The following is a 17798-nucleotide window of genomic DNA, read 5'->3' as shown; positions in this document are numbered from 1 at the left end:
TCCTAGATCTGAATGAATGGAAATTTCTTATTAATTACTTTTTTCTTTACATAGTTGAATGTGCTGACAAAAAATCACACAAAAATTATCAATGGAAATCAAATTTATCAACCCATGAGGCTGGATTTGGAGTCACACTCAAAATTAAAGTGGAAAACCACACTACAGGCTGATCCAACTTTGATGTAATGTCCTTTAAAACACAGTCAAAATGAGGCTCAGTAGTGTGTGTTGCCTCCACGTGCCTGTATGACCTCCCTACAACGCCTGGGCATGCTCCTGATGAGGTGGCGGATGGTCTCCTGAGGGATCTCCTCCCAGACCTGGACTAAAGCATCCGCCACTCCTGGACAGTCTGTGGTGCAACGTGGCGTTGGTGGATGGAGCGAGACATGATGTCCAGATGTGCTCAATTGGATTCAGTCGGTCTGGGAAACGGGCGGGCCAGTCCATAGCATCAATGCCTTCCTCTTGCAGGAACTGCTGCACACACTCCAGCCACATGAGGGTCTAGCATTGTCTTGCCATTAGGAGGAACCCAGGGCCCAACCGCACCAGCAATATGATCTCACAAGGGGTCTGAGGAATCTCATCTCGGTACCTAATGGCAGTCAGGCTACCTATGGCGAGCACATGGAGGCCTGTGCGGCCCCCCAAAGAAATGCCACCCCACACCATGACTGACCACCGCTCATCCTCTCTCTTGTGTTCAAATCTACAGAGGCTATTTCATGAAAATTGACCTAGGTCAAATATGAATAAACGTCCACACTTAGGCCTCATTTGACATTTGTGTCAAATCTCATTGTTACAGTGTAGCCTAACTAATATACCAATATCACCATGCCTGTTACATCTATCCCGAGGGTAGGCAAACTTTTTGGCTCGAGGGTCACATTGGGATTTCGATATTCAACGGAGATCCCCAAAGATTTTTTGGGGGAACGATTTGTTTGTCAAAGTCAATTTGTGGGCCAGAAAAAGGGCTGTTATTTGAAAGTACTGTATATACTGTATATACTGCAGGTCCATTATAATTTCTACATACTTTCTATCTAGTTTTAGATTCTATCTAGAATCGGGCCCCCTCCGCTCATGAAGACTGTGTTCCCTCGTTTGCTGTGGCCGACGTGAGTGAGTCATTTAAGCTTGTTAACCCTTGCAAGACTGCCGGTCCAGATGGCATCCCAAGCCAAGCTCAGAGCATGTGCAGACCAGCTGGCTGAAGTGTTTATGAACATATTCAATCTCTCCATATCCCAGTCTATTGTCCCCACTTGCTTCAAGATGTCCACCATTGTTCCTTTACCCAAGAAAGCGAAGGAAACTGAAATAAATTACTATCGACCCGTAGAATTCACTTCTGTCATCATGAAGTGCTTTGAGAGGCTAGTTAAGGACCATATCACCTCCACCTTACCCGACAACTTAGACCCACTACAAATTGCATACCGCCCCAACAGATCTACCGGCGATACAATCGCCATTGGACTGCACACTGCCCTACACTACCTGGACAAGACGAATACCTATGTAAAAATGCTGTTCATTGACTACAGCTCAGCCTTCAACACCATAGTGCCCTCCAAGCTCATCACTAATCTTAGGGTCCTGGGTATGAACCCCTCCCTGTGCAACTGGGTCCTGGACTTCCTGACGGGCCGACCCCAAGTGGTGAAGGTAGGCAACAACACCTCCGCAACGCTGATCCTCAACACAGTGGCCACACAAGGGTGTGCGTGCTCAGCCTCCCTGATCACCCACGGCTGCGTGGCTATGCACAGCTCCAACTCAATCATCCCGTTTGCTGACGACACAACAGTGGTAGGCCTAATTAACAACAATGACGAGACAGCCTACAGGGGGGAGGTGAGAACCCTGGCGGAGTGGTGACAGGAAAATAACCTCTCCGTCAACGTCAACAAAACGAAGGAGCTGATCATGGACTACAGGCGAGAGCACGCCCCCATCCATATCGAAGGGCCACAGTGGAGAGGGTCAAAAGCTTCAAGGTCCTCTGCGTGCACATCACTGATGACCTGAAATGGTCCCTTCACACAGACAGTGTGATGAAGAAAGCGCAACAGCACCTCTTCAACCTCAGGAGGCTGAAGAAATTCAGCCTGGCCCCTAAGACCCCCACAAGGTCGGAGTTCACCCCCCTCCCTAAAAAAATAATAATGAAGTATAGACAACCAATCGTTGTCCATGGTGCTGAAATTGCAACAATGTCGATGCAGCTACATGCCTATCTAATCGATAATAGGATATCTGTGGTGTCAGGGCACAGATAATATAATATAATTAATTTATATATTATATATATAATTAAAGTTAGAAATTAAACCATTGCAGATTGTAAAATAAATGTTTGATGCAACAGCCTACTAATCAGCTACCAATAGATGTTTTTTTAATATACAATTGTCATGTATAGGCTACATACACCTGCATGACATGTGCCGTCCTTGTGCTCTCTCCCAGCTTGGATAGAAAGTTGTGCTTAAAAGCATTATATTAAAGCCAACTTATACATTCAGTGCACCGTCAAAACACTAGCTTACTAGGAATTGTTGATTATGCACTGTACAATCTATAGCTATATATCGTACTTACCTACTATTTATACACTTTTTAAAATTACACATCAAATAGCCTAACGATGAGGAAAAAAGTAGTCGTCTTGAAGATGAGTTCAGCCACTATTTATTGTTGAACTCAACGGAGTTTGTCTGGCTAATAGCTTACACAAATGGGCTGCAAAAGTCATGGTCAATTCAATTAAATCATATGAAATCCAACTTGAAAGACTCCCCTGGTGTCCTGAATAGAGGTCGGCTGATTATTTAGGGCCGATTTCAAGTTTTCATAACAATCGTTAACCGGCCTAATCAGCCGATTATGGCCGATTACATTRCAATCCACGAGGAAACTGCGTGGCAGGCTGACCACCTGTTACGCGAGTGCAGCGTCAAAAGGACCTTGTGGCTGCAAGGAGCMAAGGTAAGTTGCCAGCTAGCATTAAACTTATTTTATAAAAAACAATCAATCTTCACATAATCACTAGTTAACTACACATGGTTGATGATATTCCTAGGTTAACTAGCTTGTCCTGCGTTGCATATAATCACTGCGGTCCCTGTTAATTTATCATTGAATCATAGCCTACTTCAATTTCGCCAAACGGGTGATGATGTAACAAAAGCGCGTTCGCGAAAAAAAACACAATCGTTGCACAAATGTACCTAATAATGAACATCAACACTTTTCTTAAAATCAAACCTGCATATTTAGTTAAAGAAATTAATGTTAGCAGGTAATATTAACTAGGGCAATTGTGTCACTTCTCTTGCGTTCAGTGCAAGCAGTGTCAGGGTATATGCAACAGTTTGGGCCACCTGGCACGTTGTGAACTGTGTGAAGACCGTAATTAATTTGCCCGAAWWTTACATAATTATGACATAACATTGAAGGTTGTGCAATGTAACAGCAATATTTAGACTTAGSATTGCCACCCGTTCGATAAAATACAGAACTGTCACGACTTCCGCCGAAGTGGGTCCCTCTACTTGTTCGGGCGGCGTTCGGCGGTCGACGTCACCGGCCTTCTAGCCTTCGCCGATTCACTTTTCATTTTCCATTTGTTTTGTCTTTGTCTTACACACCTGGTTTCAATCCCCCAATTACTTGTTCATTATTTAACCCTCTGTTCCCCCATGTTTGTTTGTGAGTAATTGTTTATTGTATTGCGGTCCGTATTTGTGGCCTTGTATTTATACGATGTGTATTGTGATATATTTGAGTAAAATTGCTTTCATTACTCATATCTGCTGTCCTGCGCCTGACTYATCTCACCAGCTACACACAGACGCCTTACAGGAACKGTTCCGTATTTCACTGAAAGAATAAAAGTTTTGTTTTCGAAATKATAGTTTACGGATTTGACCATATTAATGACCAAAGGCTCGTATTTCTGTGTTTATTATATTATAATTAAGTCTATGATTTGACAGAGCAGTCTGACTGAGCAGTGGTAGGCAGCAGCAGGCTCGTAAGCATTCATTCAAACAGCACTTTACTGCATTTGCCAGCAGCTCTTAGCAATGCTTGAGGCACAGCGCTGTTTATGACTTCAAGCCTATCAACTCCCGAGATTAGGCTGGCAATACTAAAGTGCCTATAAGAACATCCAATCGTCAAAGGTATATGAAATACAAAYGGTATAGAGAGAAATATTCGAAGCGTCATAATTCTTATAATAACTACAACCTAAAACTTCTTAACTGGGAATAGTGAACCACCAGCTTTCATATGTTCTCATGTTCTGAGCAAGGAACTTAAACATTAGCTTTTTTACATGGCACATATTGCACTTTTACTTTCTTCCCCAACACTGTGTTTTTGCATTATTTAAATAGATTCTATTTATGTATTAAGTTAAAGTAAAAGTGTTCATTGTTCATTCAGTATTGTTGTAATTGTCATTATTACAAATATATATATATATAAACATCGGCCGATTTAATCGGTATCGGCTTTTTTTGGTCCTCCAATAATTGGTATCGGCGTTGAAAAATCAGAATCGGTCGACCTCTCGTCCTGAAGTCCCCCTCTATGTGTGTAAATGTTTTCAGCATGGCCTGTGGGTCCAGGTCGCAGGCCCGACTGTTTTCTATACTGGGTATTGCCAACCCAGACAGTCTTTCCTGASACATTGTGCATTATATGTCCATTGCACAGCACACAATTTAAACTTAGTGTTGAATGATGCGTGCCAAGATACTGTATACCAGAGATAAGGGGCTTTTGATATTCTCATGAACACAATGGATTATCTCCGTTTTCCTCTATACACCCACAAGCCTCACAAGACTAGTCTGAAGGTAGTCTTGTGAGAAAATCCCAGTTAAGAAAATGTATGGAGATAGTTTAGTGCCTAAAATATGGGATTAAATACATCTAAATGTATAGTTTCTTTCCTATATCTCTCAGATATAGGACATACACTTCAGAACAAACTTCCTTTCAATTTGTTTTGACTATCTGTTTATCCGTGTATGAAGCTGTTATCCAATGGGTTTCTATGGGCTGAAAGCAGTAAGATCAAATTCAATATTCCATCAAATAATTTTTACATATATTTTTTTGAGACCTTAAAGGGTCCTAAAACTCAAAATCAAATATCTAAATGATCCTTGGTATGGCCATCTTAAAACAATTCCATATGTTAGCTTAGTAGAACCCCCCGCCCTTAGGGTTAACATCTCTGTAACTGTCATTTCTGCAGAGAGATCATTTTCTGAACTAAAACTCATAAAAAAACGACTTAAGAAGCATTAGGCTCTCAGTCTGATATGCGCTTTTGAACACCTGAGTAAGCTCCACTCACAGCACTGGCCCCGTCGTAGCCWTGACCACAGCATTTGTTCACTGATATCCCCTTACACTTTCAATTAATTTATTTATTTATTAAATTTTTATTTTTCAGTCACATTCCTGAATCCCAAAGAAACAAACACTTAGCTTCCTAGTACTTATATAGAAATGAAAAATGTTAATTGATAACTTTTGGAGGGTTACTGTCTAAATGATTTATACAATTAAAAAAAGACATCGATGACAGGGGCATGGGCCCCCAGAGCTCTGATATATTTTAGAATTTCTTTCTTTATACTTGGTGGATTATTTGCATATTGTTTTGTATTTTTAGTTATTATTACTGCACTGTTGGAGGTAAAAACACAAACTTTTCGCTGCACCTGCGATAACATCTGCAAATCTGTGTAAGACCAATACACTTTGATTTGATTTAGATGAGTGGCCTGGAATCTTTTTTTCCCCCAAAATAATAATTCTGATGGGGTAGTTGACTGAAAACAAAAGTAATGTAGGTTAAGCATGTTGAGTAATGAGTAGGATTATGTGTTTTAGCATGAAAAGGGATCTGCCTTCACAATGAAAACCAGTTTTCGAACATATACTGTATATTATGGAAAAGAGATGTATGTTTATGAACGTTGAATCATGCTGCCTTGTCGACGACATGAACGARCGGCGCAGAATACTGTTCGATTTGAAAACTGCGCCGCTTTTACACATTCACAGTTACGGGCCACAACCCGGTGCACCGCGGTTYAGCTTAATCGAACTCCCTCAATGAAGAGTATCACCCAATCGGTGCTCATATATYTTCTGCCTCCTTCAAGAGTTTGTCCAATCAGATCTGTCAAATTTTAGTATCTAGTCTCGATAGCCTGGGCATCCAATGAAAATCCAATATCCTTCCACGTGGCTTGCTTCCGAGAACCGATACCGCGAGAGTAGGCTAAGCCGCAGTTCATCTGTATTGCGGTGAGTGCAACTGTACGAGCGGCGCCTTCACGCCAATTCATTCAACTCCAGCAACTCATATAACAGAGGACAGGAGGCGGTCTGTGCTTTTACATTGAACGGAGGACGAGCACCTCTTTCTACGGCTCTGCAAGCTTCCCTTTTAAATTGCGACACATACTGTGAGTATTTACGGTTTCTCAGTTTGACGGATGGTATGGATGAAAACACAGGCTATTTTGCTTGGGTTCCGGGTGTGTTTATGTAATATTTTCTTCTAGATCGCGTGCAAACATGGCTCTTGAGTTATCTTTCCCGAGTCAACCGCAGTGTCAATTTGGACTGTCGTGCCTGCTAGCCAGTTGCGAATATAGTGGGCAGACCGCATGTGCGAGACGGAGTTTGATGAAAGGGATGCATTGTAAGGTTTTGGGAGAAGGGCTGCACGATTAGTTGACAGAATGCATGGTTGTTAAGTTAAGCGTTATATTAGTCATTTGGACAGTTCGCTTGGTGAGAATTGATGAAAAACGTTGATTGTCTCTAGATTTCGTCAAATAATTAAAGTACCAAGCCATCAGAATATATATAGCCTTTGAAAAGCCACAGTCAATGACTTTTAACAAAATTGGCTACATTTGGAAATATCCAATCTCTCTATGAATAAAACGAAAGCACCAAATTGAAATGTGGTTGGTTACATTCCATTACAAATCACGGTTGTGCATCGATCGTTGTGCTTAACCATGTGATGTAACTGAATCACGTATAGCCTACGATTCATGCTTGTTCAAGAAATGTTAGGTTTTCTTTTTGATTTCAATAGGCCTGTGGACTTTGCTTGGGACAAATGGGTGCTTGAAGTAGACGTTGAATAGTTAACCAATTCAATAGGGCAATGTGGGAAAAGTAGATGTAGGCAACCAATAATCCCACAAAATGAATAGTCTGCCTAATTGAAGTTGGAAAGATGATGGTGTAAGTAATCCATGAGGGCTGCCTACTGCAATCACAAACACTATCAATATTAATTGATAGGGTGTCAGCAAACACACCACTGTTGCCAGATTCAGCACAAGAGTCAATCATCATGTCCAAACACGCGTTGTTTTACTAAACACTCTTAGGTGGGCTTGTCCTCATCGACCTCCACTTCATCTCATTACATTTGATGCAGCCAGGTACTAATTGCTGTTGTGACAGTTTTCCATGCTTAGAGGGTGCATAGGCTCTGAGCCATGGATACCTTGCCAAACCGGTGCCCAGGACACCTTTGCTGGACCATTTCATTTAGCTTCCACTCTACCTCGGTTATTGGCGTGTTACAGCGAAGGGGGAGCTCCMGGAGGCAAACAAATGGCTGCTCAGCGTCACCACCAAGAGCGAGGGCCTCCGTTAACCCCGTAGTGGCTGATAGGAAGCGGGCAGCAGCCGCCTCTGCTGCTCAAGCRCATTACATCAGCCATCACTCATTCACTCGCCCGCTCCGGACCCTGGCGCTTTCAGTCAGCACTCCGTACTCCCGAGGGCTATGATGTAATTTCAGATGCATTAAATGYATCATTGCTACATTAGTAGCCTTATGCCCTATTCACATTACATCTGAGCAGTCCGTCTTTGCCAGATGCCATTCATTTCAATGGGTACGTCCACAACGGCGTGGTATAGCAGCCCCCCCCCCCCCATGTGGTTCAAGGCTCCGTTGCGAAACGGATGCCGCATACTTTGAATCTTTTCAAACTTTGCGTCATCTTTAGTGTAGCCAGAGTCAGTCAATAGACAGGAARTTACCATACCACAGAACAAGATTAACATATTATGTTTTCAGCAAAGGCATTATGGGATAGCTAACAACTTGTAAACAATTACCCATTCCTACAAGTGAGTACTATTTTTAATAGTAATGTTAAATAATACACATTGGCAGTTAAGCCAATTTATATTAGACTGCGTGTACAAAACATTAAGGACACCTTCCTAATATTGAGCTGCACCCCCCCCCTATTCTCCTCAGAACAGCCTCAATTCGTCTGGGTATGGACTCTACAAGGTGTCAAGCGTTCCACAGGAATGCTGGCCCATGTTGACTCCAATGCTTCCTACAGTTGTATCAAGTTGGCTGGATGGTCTTTGGATGATGGACCATTCTTGATTCACACAGGAAACTGTTGAGCGTGGAATAACCCAGCAGCGTTGCAGTTCTTGACACAAACCGGTGTGCCCGGCACCTACCCCGTTCAAAGGCAGTTAAATMTTTTGTCCTGCCCATTCACCCTCTAAATGGCACACACACAATCCGTCTCAATTGTCTCACGGCTTTAAAATCCTTATTTAGCCTGTCTCCTCCCCTTCATCTATGCTGATTTGAAATGGATTTAACAAGTGACATCAATAAGGAATCATAGATTTTACCTGGATTCAACTGGTCAGGTGTTCATGTTTTGTACACTYAGTGTATAGGGTGTCCACCCACGGCCCAGAGTGGGTGAAAACGCACTTTGGTGATTTAAATTTCACTTCCTTGTSTTTATAAAATACATTTTACCAAGACAAATATAATTTTTATACATTATATCCAAAAAGTCCGATTTCGTTACCTAATACATTAGATAATAAGCACCTAGCTCTGTTGAAAAAAAGTAACTAAACAAAACATGTTTTGTCACCTGAAACAATGTTTCTCCTTGAATGCAAAGTTCAAATTATTTWATGAAAAGGTCATGAATGCTATCGCTGACGAGAAATTAGCCTCTCCTCCATCTTGTCTTGCAGTGTGAAACCCTCGGCTCTCCGTCCAGTAGTGGAACGATATTGCGTGAAKATGACGTGCAGACTAATGAAATGCATCACTATGTAAAACAGGGCATTATGGTGGCCTGGCTATAATCATTTCAACCATAAAAGGACACTGGCCTTGTCCTTGTTTATTTTGTTTTACAGTCGGGCTATATTTTCAAGAAAGCCAGAGAGACGAGAACCCTGATTTCTTACCGACTGTTGACAGACCTTTTCACCTTCTTTCCAATAACCCTTTACACTTCCACCACTGATCTTTCATCCAAACTGTGGATGAATATCGTTCCTCTACTGGAATGTGTCTAGTTTATCTCTAATTGGTAGTCATTTAGAGTTGAAGTTGATCACCACATGACCTCGGAAAGCCACACTGTTTTCTTTTGCGATCTGTTAAAGGCACGACATGGCTCCTTGTTCATCKACAACACCAGAAGTGAGAAGGTCATGGCAAGCACAAAGTGACTGGTGCTGCMGCCACATGGTTCAGCCACAAAAAGGCAGAACGTTCATACATGAACGTGCCGTCAATGATRACTTTCAACAAACATCCTGGCAACTTTGCTTTGCCGTAGAGTTTCAGCGATTGGGGGAATGGTTCGCTTTGACCCCCCCCCCCAACACACACACACACACTCCAATACTTGACTGGCATATCACCACAGAGCTTGCTGATAATCGCATTAGACCCGCTTCATGCTCATTGTTAGACATCTTGATTATTATGAGGCAGATGTAGTGGCGTTTCGCACAAGGGCAGGGAACCCCAACATCAAGTATCAGGTGTTTCATTTAGTCTAATGTTCTGGGTGATTAAATTATATATATATATTTTTTAACCTCTTTGCTATTTTCTCATTTGAAGGTGTTTGTTTTGAACCCATAATGAGCAGTGCTTTGATTCGTTTGTTTTTGTTCATTAGGTAGGCCTATGTTGCCTGAACCATAATGACAGGGGGCCTGTCAATCGATCTCGTGTTTAGGGTATGGATGACCTTCCTGTCTCGCATATGTCCGCTAGTGACAAAAAATACCCCACTCCACCCTTGTGGGGCGAGTATCTTTATTATTTCACCCTGACTATATGGCGAGACCAGTTCCATGTAACCGTTCTATGCGAATAAGACAGCAATATTTGAACACTTTCACGACACAGAAATGTCTCTGAAGATCTGCTTTCATAACATGACTTAGGCCTTCGGCTTAACATAACGTCATTGCAGTGTTCGTGATGTCTATGACTGCCATATGCTTTATTTGGCACGTCAGGAGAGCCAGTGCAGGGACACAACGATGGCCTCGAGTCAAATGGGCCTGCAGAGATATCAAATGAGCAAGGCAAGAGGCACTTTCACCTGGMAATTTCCTTTCTGGCGTAGTGAAAGCTACCAGCACTAATTTGAATTACATAAAATCTGCGTAGAGCACTGTACCCTTATTAAGAGCCCCTGCCCAGCAAATAATTTGATATATGGTATGATGCACAGAAATAATGAGCCTTAGAATGAAGCAAGGCAGGACCTCATTGTCACACTCGCAAGGCTGCGTGTCTTCGTTTTCTTTATCTGCAAGCCTCTGCTTTGGTATGGGTTGATCAGTTCTAGTGTGGCATATCCATTTGTTCAAAGAAACCCTGTACTATTCCAAGTCGATTTGAAGTGTACTGGGTTTGGAAAAGGAAATCTCGAAGGAAATTCCTCTGGAGCGGGGAAGAAGGAGCCAAATGAATCACCTTRCTCGTATTTGAAGCTTCAGTCGTAAGAAATCACAGATAACCGATCCTCTGACGTGTTTTGTGTATTWMATTTTTTTTTTTTAAGGTTCTGGGAGAACATTGATTAAAGCACTCATCCCCACTGCACTTCAGGATTGAATTTACACTCTTCATTCCACCGAGTGTATTTAAAAAAATAAATATATATATATATATAGATCTCTCGACCAGCGACAAGTAACAAGATAAATGTTTCCTTTGAGTTTCTGAGGAAAATGGGCATTGAGGCTTAATGAAATCTCTTCACGTGAATGAGGGGATCGGTTTCATTCTCTAAGGGGCTAGTTTTAGCTGGATCTGAATGCTGCCGGTGTTGCCGTGTTTTTCACCTCCTGCAGGGGTGACTGAGGGGAATTCATAACGGAGCAATAGCCTCTCACATGACTGAAACCTAATTGGGTCACAGGGCGGTAAGTGGCCCTAAAAAAAAAAGCTGCCCTTCTGAAAAAAGCTGGTTTATAGGTAAAGGGAGTGTGTATGCTCAAATATGGCACAGGGTCTGAACAGTTCAATAAGTTAATCTGGTTGCTGGTTAACATTACCATGTGTCCGACAACCAGAGCCATCCAACTTTAAGCAGACCACACATACAAGTCACCGTTGTGTACAGCTACAGTTGCCTCACATGTCATCTAAGCTGAAGTCATTGACTCTTGGATTGTTCATCGGTGGTGCGTTTCGTTTGGGTCAAGGGGTGACTCAAACGGAAATTAAATGCAGTGGTTTGGTTTGAAGAGTGAATTTACTGGGCTGGAAGTATTGGATTTTCGGTGGGTCTGGGGGGCGTTTGTGTGTGTGGAGGTAGTATAATTGCGTTGCAGTGTGTGTTCCGGGGAGGGAGGAACATGTTTTAAAGGCCCGTTGTCAGTGCGGAGGGGGGTAGCTGCAGTCGGGGTCAGGCTGGGCTCGACGGGACCCCTTCCTGCACTCCCCGGAGGGCGCATCAGTGCCGTCCCATCTCCCCCGTCACCAAATTGTGCAGGGCAGGAAGCTGCAGGTTGTAGCCATTCATGCTGAATACATTTGAATGTTGAGACTTAGTTGCATCATTATTTTTTAAGCAAGAGACAAGAGAAAGCCCCCCAGAGATTAGAACAAATAACTGTGTGTGTGTTGGGTCCGAGGGCCCTTCTTGGTATAGCGAGGGCCCTTCTTGACATGTCCTTTCTTATGCAAGCGGTTTCGTAACCTCTAACACCCACTGAAGATGGACGTTCAGAGGACAAGGGGAAAGGGCTAACGCACACGACCGAGCTGGTTAGCGTTAGCTACTCGCTGCAACATCAAAGTGCATGGGCACACGCACACAGGGTCGCTTCACCGCCACCGAGAGCCCTCTGTTCCACTGACACCCAGACCCTTCCAGTCCACAGCCAGGCCAGTTGGGGCTGGCTAATATCAGCCTTTTACCCATACACTATCACACCAAAAGTTAAGGACTAACATGGTGTGGGATGGCTTTCAGTTTAATAGACCWAGTTTTTCACCCAAGTTACCCATATTATGTGGAAGGTACTATAAATGTCTTAAATTAATAAAATAAAATTGGTATTGCCAAACATTTATTTAGTTTTTGTTAAATTACTGACAATACAGGTTGCCATACAGATTGCAAAATAGTTGGGAGGAAATGTTCGATGTACCGATTCCATGGCACATGGTTTATGAACTGATACACAAAACGACGCCGGATTCAAAACTTAGTGTTTTTCAATGTAGATTATTATACAACATTCTTGCAACCAATAGAATGTTATATATATATATATATGTGGGGGATATAACCATCCCACCTCTGCAGATTTAGCTGGGAAGAGACAAAATCATTAGATCACTTTTGTTTTTGGTACTGTCCATATGTAGCTTGTCTTTAGTCGCAGGTTCAGGAATGGCTGAAAAATTGTAGCTGACTCTGCAGATAGCACTTCTGGGTGATTCCGAAAAGTCGTAGTCAATTGATCAATAATAGAATAATTGCGAAGATTTTACAATCTGTAGAAACTATGAGAATAGATGGGTTCAGAGCTTTTGTGAAACGGCACAATAGAAAATGATATATGGCAGCTAGGAGTCATGGTGCACAAGACACCAGTCTGATGCGCCTTTCTCAGTGGACATTGCGGCGGCCACTGGGATAACACAGTCCATYACTCTTAAGACATTTGATACTGACATTTTATATGGTTATATTATGCAAAAATAATGGTGCAACACTATGTAATCTAATATTTTATAACAAATGTGATTTATCCTGTGTTGGATACGGTTGCTSTCCGCGGTTCTGAAACATAATCTTCAGTGCGCCATAGAATTAGCGCGTTTTCCCCATGTTGCAATGTGCATAACAGCAAAGTTAACCAGCATATTGAGAACAATGTGGCGTCAGGCAGAAGCAGCAGAGACAAGGGAACAGCCCTTGCCTTTGCCTGCCTTTAACTAATTGCCTAAGAAATTTGAGGAGAGTGGAAACCAACTTAATTAGGTCTATAATCAATAGCCTAACTGTTAAATGTGCCTGGCTTTATAAATCATCCATTTATATTTACAGAATTAAGACGGGTCTTGCTTCTGTTGCCTGTTTTTAAACAAACACTCAATAGCCTACTGATTCCGTGAGCACCGAGCCTCATGCAACGGCAAAATGTCCTATAAATTAATTTCACATGCTGTAATGAAGGCGTTACAGTTTTTTTCTCTTCTCATTAGAACAGACTTAATACTTAATTTTATTTAGTGTTTGCACTGTTCCAAACGGGCAGTAAAAATGATATAGTAATCTAACCGCACCTGTTTGTCACACATAATATGCACACAGCGCTTGCTCCTATACCCTCCTTTTTCTTGATCTCATTACTATTACAGTTATTATGATCATCATTATAATAGTAAGTCATGTCAACATTAGTAGCCTTGTATTACCACCATTGAGCTGTAGGCTTAAGAGCGCGTCCTGTTTTAGTCTTAATAGCGTAACTTAGTTAGGCCTATATTTCAATATATAGGCTACTGTATCGATCGATCGTTAATTCGTTTATGCCATCACACAGCATACGAGACATTCATGCTTTGAAATGAAATCAAGGATTTTTGTTTTCAAATGAAGTAACAAAGGGAGCTTTGAATAATTAGCCTAAACAATGAATCAACCGCAATTCACAAATGCATGCAACTGTTTCTAGTCTGCTGTAATAAAGGGATATATACACTGCTCAAAAAAATAAAGGGAACACTTAAACAACACAATGTAACTCCAAGTCAATCACACTTCTGAAAATAAACTGTCCACTAGGAGCAACACTGATTGACAATAAATTCACATGCTGTTGTGCAAATGGAATAGACAAAAGGTGGAAATTATAGGCAATTAGCAAGACACCCCCAAAAAGGAGTGATTCTGCAGGTGGTGACCACAGACAACTTCTCAGTTCCTATGCTTCCTGGCTGATGTTTTGGTCACTTTTGAATGCTGGCGGTGCTCTCACTCTAGTGGTAGCATGAGACGGAGTCTACAACCCACACAAGTGGCTCAGTAGTGCAGTTCATCCAGGATGGCACATCAATGCGAGCTGTGGCAAAAAGGTTTGCTGTGTCTGTCAGCGTAGTGTCCAGAGCATGGAGGCGCACCAGGAGACAGGCCAGTACATCAGGAGACGTGGAGGAGGCCGTAGGAGGCAACAACCCAGCAGCAGGACCGCTACCTCCGCCTTTGTGCAAGGAGTGTGCACTGCCAGAGCCCTGCAAAATGACCTCCAGCAGCCACAAATGTGCATTTTCAGCAATATGTCTCACAAGGGGTCTGAGGATTCTCATCTCGGTACCTAATGGCAGTCAGGCTACCTCTGCGAGCACATGAGGCTGTGCGGCCCCACAAAGAAATGCCACCCCACACCATGATGACCCACCGCCAAACCGGTCATGCTGGAGGATGTTGCAGCAGCAGAACGTTCTCCACGGCGTCTCCAGACTCTGTCACGTCTGTCACATGTGCTCATGTGCTCAGTGTGAACCTGCTTTATCTGTGAAGAGCACAGGGCGCCAGTGGCGAATTTGCCAATCTTGTGTTCTCTGGCAAATGCCAAACGTCCTGCACTGCTGCTGGGCTGTAAGCACAACCCCACCTGTGGACGTCGGGCCCATACCACCCTCATGGATCTTTCTGACCGTTTGAAGCAGACACATGCACATTTGTGGCCTGCTGGAGGTCATTTTGCAGGCTCTGGCAGTGCACCTCCTTGCACAAAGGCGAGTAGCGGTCCTTGCTGCTGGTTTGTTGCCCTCCTACGCCTCCTCCACGTCTCCTGATGTACTGGCCTGTCTCTGGTAGCGCTCCATGCTCTGGACACTACGCTGACAGACACAGCAAACCTTTTTGCCACAGCTCGCATTGATGTGCCATCCTGGATGAAATGCACTACCTGAGCCACTTGTGTGGGTTGTAGACTCGTCTCATGATACTACTAGAGTGAGAGCACCGCCAGCATTCAAAAGTGACCAAAACATCAGCCAGGAAGCATAGGAACTGAGAAGTTGTCTGTGGTCACCACCTGCAGAATCACTCCTTTTTTGGGGGTGTCTTGCTAATTGCCTATAATTTCCACCTTTTGTCTATTCCATTTGCACAACAGCATGTGAAATTTATTGTCAATCAGTGTTGCTTCCTAAGTGGACAGTTTGATTTCATAGAAGTGTGATTGACTTGGAGTTACATTGTGTTGTTTAAGTGTTCCCTTTATTTTTKTGAGCAGTGTATATATATTTTTCTTCCATTAGAACAGACTCTCTGGTACACTGATTTAGTGTTTACACTGTTCCAAATGACCAGAAAAAAATTGTAGTCTAGCAGCAACTGTTTGGCACACAATCCTCAAGCAACACTTGCTCTTATACCCTCCTTTTTCTGGATCTCCAGTAGTTTCCACAACAAAGTCAAATGTCTTCCACAGATCTGACTTCTCCTTTCCCTCCTGAGCAACCAGTAAACATATATATTTCAAGTCCTCACCCTTTCTCTCTCCCCCACCCCTCTGGTCCCTTTTTTAATTCATAATGATATATACCGTAAAACTTCTATTAATGGCACAGGCGTTTATTTGATATCACTGAACACAACAGGTGCTTAGAGGCTTCTATTTGAGCCAGGCGTTTATTTCATTAATGCACACAGCTTTTGTCCATTTGCATAATACTTTTTCAAATTTCAAACAAGTTTTCAGCATTTTTTWWAYAATTTTTATTTTATTTCCTGCACTAATGTATTATCATCCTTGACATAATACTTATTCTCTTTGACTGTGCATTTTCGTCAGTTCTTACTTTTGCCACTAAAGGGCGATCGGACGATTTCTCAGCTGTTAGCAGCCAAATATGCTAGAGGTTTCTTAATGGCGATTAAAAACGGATGATTGCCATTTCTGGAGGCATTACTAAATTATTTAATGTAACAAATTAAACCTCAAACAATTCATGGTAACCTCATAAACAATTCATTTAGACCSGTGTTTATTTAAAACCAATGTTTTATTTGCTCAAATGTGTGCAGTTTGCCCGGCTATTAAGGGACCAGCAGCCATTTGAGACTGTTTTAATTGAAGTTTTACGGTAGGCTATTAGTTCATACTGTCTTGGCTATGACTTAGGCCTTCCTGTTCTGTCCTATGTTTTTGGCCCTGTTGGTCGGTGGTGTAGGATAAAATTGCCCCCTAGATCTAAAGTCAATTTTGAAGTTTTCTTCTCTAATGGTATAGGGATGATAAGCTGATCCCAGATCTGTGCCAAAGGACAACTTCCATCCCGGGGTGCRTCTGAGTCATACGACACAGTGTTTACCTGTCAGACCTTTGCATTGCAGTACAGCCCTCAAATACAAACTTATTGTATACATGGAGAGCAAGGCATATACTCCCCTCTCTCGCTATGACTACCTGTCATACCCTGTACAGCACTTTCAGTGGATTTCAGGCAGGCTGTGTGGAAAGCTACATCACCCCAGGTTAAGACTAGTTCTGCCGACATGTCTGTCGGCAGAGCTTCTGCGCCGCTTCCCGGGCTGTTCTGAGCAGACTGAAATAACCACACACCTTGTCACCATCGTGTGTGTGCATATCACCCTGTTAACACAGCTCCTGTCATGATGTGGCGGTACATGTATGTGCGATGGATGAGGAGCCAGCCCCATGAATAATGCAGGATTCATAGAGAAGCTGTGAAAACATGCTAGTCATGTCTGGGCATTCGGTTTCAACGGATCCCTGCCTGCCTACACACAATGCTCCTCCAAGTTATCTGAGACTTGTGTTTATTCTCCCTCTCCTTCATACCAACGTGCTTCTACGGAGTCTGCTTTTCTCACCGTCCCGGGCTGTGCTGACCACACTGCAGGCTGTACTAAGCATCTGGCCATTTCCTCCACTCTTGAGACTGGTAGTGCTGAGCAATTAAACAAAATGTCAGCCACTAATTGACGGACATTCGGTTCAAATTAGAGGTTGACCGATTAATCGGCATGGCCGATTTTCAAGTTTTCATAACAATTGGTAATYGGCCTTTTTGGATGCCGATTATGGCCGATTACATTGCAATCCACGAGGAGACTATTGTATTTTCAGATGTTTTGAAGCTGGTGTACCAAAGTAAAAGACGCAAAAATGAATCTTAAGCATAGATATAGTGCACATAGAACAGATCTACYGCTTCTTAGACCTGCTTTCAATGACAGATCTATAACACATTTCTATGTGAATTTGGCCCCAGAAGTTACATATTGCAGCTTTAATTAGAACAATTTACCTTCTCGTTCTAGGACTGGAAACATTGTTTGCTGAGTTCACAACATGCTACACTTATGAGAAACAAGTTTTGGTTTATTTTATACCGTTTACGCGGTCATGTGAGCAATGAGCAT

The 17798-nt window shown here is 42.6% G+C and overlaps 1 protein-coding gene across 3 annotated transcripts in view; it reads left to right on the top strand.

Moving 5' to 3' along the window:
• The first annotated feature begins 6348 nt into the window (after positions 1-6348).
• LOC111973774 (double-stranded RNA-specific editase 1-like) overlaps positions 6349-17798 on the top strand; it is a 208778-nt gene continuing 197328 nt past the window's right edge. For all 3 annotated transcript variants that reach the window (XM_024001188.2, XM_070446886.1, XM_024001180.2), the window contains exon 1: positions 6349-6512. The gene's annotated coding sequence lies outside the window, so the exon portion shown is untranslated. The remainder of the gene's footprint in view (positions 6513-17798) is intronic.

This window comes from Salvelinus sp. IW2-2015, linkage group LG2, assembly GCF_002910315.2.
Source record: "Salvelinus sp. IW2-2015 linkage group LG2, ASM291031v2, whole genome shotgun sequence".
Classification (NCBI taxonomy): Eukaryota; Metazoa; Chordata; class Actinopteri; order Salmoniformes; family Salmonidae; genus Salvelinus; species Salvelinus sp. IW2-2015.
The sequence above is the reverse complement of the archived record's forward strand: the minus strand, read 5'-3'. Positions and strand labels throughout refer to the sequence as shown.